General features: G+C 36.8%; 1 pseudogene across 1 annotated transcript; it reads left to right on the top strand.

Moving 5' to 3' along the window:
* The first annotated feature begins 844 nt into the window (after positions 1-844).
* Positions 845-4788, top strand: LOC149150929 (uncharacterized protein C24B11.05-like; annotated as a pseudogene). Its single transcript, XR_016262761.1, has 9 exons — positions 845-1207; positions 1393-1467; positions 1572-1637; positions 2045-2142; positions 2733-2770; positions 2960-3047; positions 3170-3413; positions 4206-4271; positions 4374-4788. The product of XR_016262761.1 is annotated as an uncharacterized protein C24B11.05-like (transcript).
* The last annotated feature ends 328 nt before the right edge of the window (positions 4789-5116 follow it).

Raw genomic sequence — 5116 nt, 5'->3', positions numbered from 1 at the left:
ATTACAATCATTTGATTATTGCATGGTTAATCAACTTTTAAGTTAACTCGCCTATACATCACAAATTTCATATGAAAATCCATGATTATATTAACGCAAGTGCAAGATGTGGCGGTCGGGTGGGTTGGTTTGCACGACTCCCGGCCGGTTTCGATTTCTGCGGAACTGCTGCTGCAACCTATGTTGATTCATGGAGATGAAGGCGATTAAAGTTTCAATGTGACGGCTGTCAATGTTTCTAACACGCATATGTAATATATATGTAAAAAAAAGACGCATAATGCTTCTAAAAGGAAGTAGCCCTTCCCATTTTTTTTCAAATTAAAGATTATGTCCATTGTTATTTGAATTCAAAACAAATACACAACATCCTTACTTTGACCACGGTTCTGATTCATATCGGGAAGGTCAAAGGAAATGGTTAGCAAACTCTCTGGAAAGTTCTCGCTGCTTGGGAATCATTCAAAATATTCCTCTGGCTCGCATATTCCTTTTCAACGTCTGAATTTCTTGGCAGTCGGTCTTGTTTTTTAAAATAACTGGAAAACGTTTTTAACCAAAACACAACCAGATCGGGACATCCTACACGCAATGAAACGTTTTCAACCAAAACACAAACACACCAGGTAATAGGTCAACTATTTATATTCATTTGGTAACTGTTTTTTTTTTTTTTTTTCAAATTAAATTTGACCGAGATAAAATTGGGATTTTTTAGAGTTAAAATCTATTTTTTTAAATATAAATTGATTAGCATCTTGAGTGATCTGTGGCTATTCTCATTATATAAATTATATAACTGAAATTTTATATCCAAGTTCAAACAAAATCCCAAAAAAAACCCAAAACATGTTAGTATACTTTTGCCATTTTCTTAACTTTATTTTGTTTAATCTGGAGGGGGTCTGAAGAAATTGCACGCTAAGAAAGTGTCAACACATGTGAAAACAATACGGATGGTTCGGAGCAATTCATCTGAGCTGTTAGGAGATCTATTTAAGCCCCCACAATGTCCTTGTTCAATCCCCCCTCCCATTCCATTTCAATCTCGTTAGCTTGTTTTTCCCGTTCTGTCTGTATTTTTTTTCAGAGTCCCCATTTCTTTCAACATACATTGCCCCCTTCCGTATTACATTCACCCAGGTATCTGCTTCTTCTTCCCATTTCTTTCAACCTACATTGCCCCTTCCCTATTACGTTCACCCAGGTATCTGCTTCTTCCCAAGTTCAACATATCTGGTATTCTTTACAGGCAATCTTCTTTGGTAGTTCTCAGGTTATTGAGGTTTCAAAATTGGAAGACCATTTCGTATAATTTTACTGTTTTGATGCCTTTGATATGCATATCCTTCAGTGAATCGGGATGATAATTTTTTGGTATATGTATTGCAGAGTCATCCATAATGGTGCTGGATGAGAATAGGCGCGTGACAGACCAGAGGCCTCAATATGACTGCCTTCTGTTTGGTTAGCATCGTACTTCTTTCTGTGTTTTTTATGTTTCCCCCTTTTCAATGGGTATCGAACTAAAGCTGTATGTATTCGCTTCTGATTCCGATCTGTTGTTTTAGATCTGGATGACACATTATATCCCTTAAGTTCAGGACTCGCTGCAGCATGCACCAACAACATCAGAGGTAATCTTGTAGCTAAGCTGCCCCTCAAAATTTATGTAATTTTAGTGTTTTTTTTGAAAATATTAACTTTTAGATTTTAGTCTAAACCAGGGTCTGAAATGCACCCTGGGAAGCTTGGAGTTGCATATTTAGAGTGCTAGTATTTAATTCCTTGGAATTTACATGAGCTCGTTATATGCATCTCCAACTTTGCAACTTGAAGGTGATCAGACCCAGATGGACATGCGCTTAGTGTTCATATTCAATACGCCAAATGTGTTGTCTAGATTCAATGCACTGCTGCCCACACTGAGAGTTGGATCATCCCACCCCTACTGGGGTTGTGAATCGAAATAATATTTCTGCTTTGGCATTGGGGGAACTTTTGGGGTTTGAATCGTGTGTGTGGCCTGGTTGTTGTGTAACAGATTATGTGAATCAAAAACTGGGAGTTGAAAAGAGCAAAGTCGCAGACTTAAGCAGAGAGCTGTATCAGATTTATGGGACAACCATGGCTGGACTTAGGGTAAGCATTTAATCTCTATTGTTTCATGTGATTCAACATTGTATTTCAACTTTTAAGGTTAAAATGATTGATTTTTAGCATTGGGAGCCTTCTATAGCTGATTACTGAAGAAATTCTGCAACCCTGCTAACTGTAATAGTTTGGAAGGTAGCTTAAGAGTGGAGTTATGATCTGCTTTCAATCAGACCCTGCTTCCTGAAATGACTGCAGAACCTCTGAGATACACTGTCCATAATCAGTCCATGGGCTTTTATGATTCAACCAAGGAAATCCATCCACTAGTCACCGCTTTGCCCAAAAACCCTTTGAAAATTTATGATACCGAAACCCTGTTTCTCGTTTGTGGTGTTTAAGCCCGAATGATCTCTCTTCTTGGCCCATTGACGATGATGTATGAATACAAATTTATGGTGTTCAAAGTTGAAATTGTCTTAATTTAACAATTACTACCCATCAATTTCTTAAATATGGAAATTATAGACTTATGTTCAACCTTATGGCTAAGAATTGCATTTGTATTGAGATCCTCCTGGCCTTTCATGTTCATGAATTCATTGCTAACTATTGAGAATTTTCTTTGATCTACGCAGGCAATGGGCTATGAATTCGACTATGACGATTACCACAGGTACCTAAGAAATCTTATGTCTTCTGGTTGGTGAATTTACCGCTATCTAATGTTTTAACTTTCGACAAAATCAAAGAAAAGGCCATTGATTTGACTTGCATTGTTTACATTGTTTGGAATACCATTGATTGCTTTTGGCCAAAAACACTATCTTTCTTCACTCACTGGAATCAAATATTTCTTATACAACTTTTTTCATGGAGGATTTCCATATGAGAATCTTAAACCAGACCCTGTGCTGAAGAACTTGTTATTAAGCATGCCTGAGAGGAAAATTGTAAGATCATATGGATCCCTTCAAATTCTTTATATGATGATAGCACATGATGAAGTCCTAGGTTTATTTGGAAATATATAAACATACTTCTCAACCTTTTGTAACTTTGTTGTGTAAAACAGATATTTACAAACAATGAAAAAGTTCATGTTAAAGGTCCTTAACAAGCTAGGGTTGGATGATTACTTTGAAGGCATAATATGCTTTGAGACACTTAACCCTCCTTCAGAAATTACTGAAAGCAATAATGACTTGGATATGCCCACTGATAACTCTACAACCCGGAAGGCACCCATAATTTGTAAGCCCTCAAAAGAGGCCATGAAGCAGGCTCTTCACCTTGCAAATGTTGATCCACAAAGAACGGTATGGGACTAAATATTTTGATGGCCATTTTCTTTCAGCTATCCCTTTTTTCATGAAAATGAATTATATAATCCATTAGCAATCAATATAGGTCTACATTAAGATTGACTCATCTAGGTAAAATAGAAATTTTATACCAAATCTCCCTTGGTACACAAATAAGGATAGCTAGCATCTGTGCTTTGGCCCAGTGTGAGGGCCCAGGGGTATCTATACGTTTTCTAAAAATGGCCATCTTGGCTAAAATCTGGAGAGTTAATTCTCATTTTAATGTAAAAACTTGCCCCAGGGTGAATGCCTTATTGTCTTTTGAAAAGTTGTGCTACAGTGGTATTTTGACAAGAAAGAGATGCATGTTACTCTGATCATGTCACATATACTTCGCAATTACCCACTTGTCTCTGTACACAATCCTTCAACAAAGAGGATCTAGAAAGAGAATATTGTGTTCAGCAATAATTTCGTCCCAAAACATAAAGCTTAAGGTGTGTGCCAGATATGTTTAAACAAGGCATGCTTGTTAGTTTGATCACATCCCACATAATGCTCAATTATAGTTCTGTTCCCAAATTATAGCCCCTTTTTAGTAGAGAGGAGCTACAAAGGGACTGTTGTACTGAATCATAATCTAGTCTCAAAACAATCTGGCAACCTGCAATTAGACATCACATACTTCAGCCATTTCTGGCTTGTGGCATACCATACAACATCCATTTTTCTTTACCGTATGCAGGTCATTTCAAAAGCGTCTATTGCAGGAGTTGCTATTAAATCTATTGTGTTTCCCTGCAGATTTTATTTGATGACAGTCACCGGAATATAGCCACAGGAAAGCGTGTAGGCCTGCAAACTGTATTGGTAAGACTATATCTTTCTAAATGGGATATGAGGCTTTTGTAAGCTCGTTTAATTGGTCCAATCTTCTCTTAATTTAATATTGGTGTTCACTGTCATCATCAGGTGTGAACTTCAGTCCGAACAAAGGAATCATATTTTTCCCTTGAAAGTATTCACAACATTAGAGAAGCCCTGCCTGAGATATGGGAAGAAAAAGATGTAGAGAGCACCAAAAATGTTGTGCGTTCAAGACTAGCAAGTGCAACTATTGAAACTGTTGTCACTGCATAATCCATACCCTCATTGAATAAGGGAATGGTGGACTCGACTAATCCCTTTGGAGCGTTTGTCTCTGGTTAGAGGAAACTCCAATTATCTGTAATCTTTAAGTTTTGCCCTCGCCAAAGGAAACTACTCTAGTTTCTAACATTGTTGAAGTGTGGTTCTAATCCGGTGAATTCTTTACTGGATGCTGTATTATTAATTGCAGACAGATTGATCAATAGATGAAATGCATGAGTAATCTGTTTATTTAGAACGATATTTCTTCCCAGATGCTATTTATAATTTTTATGCTTTTGCTTTTCCTCTGGGAGAACCCCATTATATAATTACCCACATTATCAATCAGCTATAATTCCTTGCTTTCCTTATTTGTGATTATATTATTGTTGACGATGGACCTGGATAATGTTAATGACGTTTCCTTGTTCTGATTATCTTATTATTAATTGGAAAAGACTATCACATCAATTCAACTGAGAAAAGTCAGACAACGCTGCAAGCACAATTCCTCCATTCATAAAATAATATGAATACATTTTTATATTTTTATCTAAGATGTGTGCCCAAAGCCTCCCAGAAAA

Source organism: Pinus tabuliformis, chromosome 9 (genome assembly GCF_031772625.1).
Source record: "Pinus tabuliformis cultivar Carrire ecotype Pingquan chromosome 9, CPIR1, whole genome shotgun sequence".
NCBI lineage: Eukaryota > Viridiplantae > Streptophyta > Pinopsida > Pinales > Pinaceae > Pinus > Pinus tabuliformis.
Note: the sequence above shows the minus strand (reverse complement) of the source record. Positions and strands in the feature narration are given on the sequence as shown.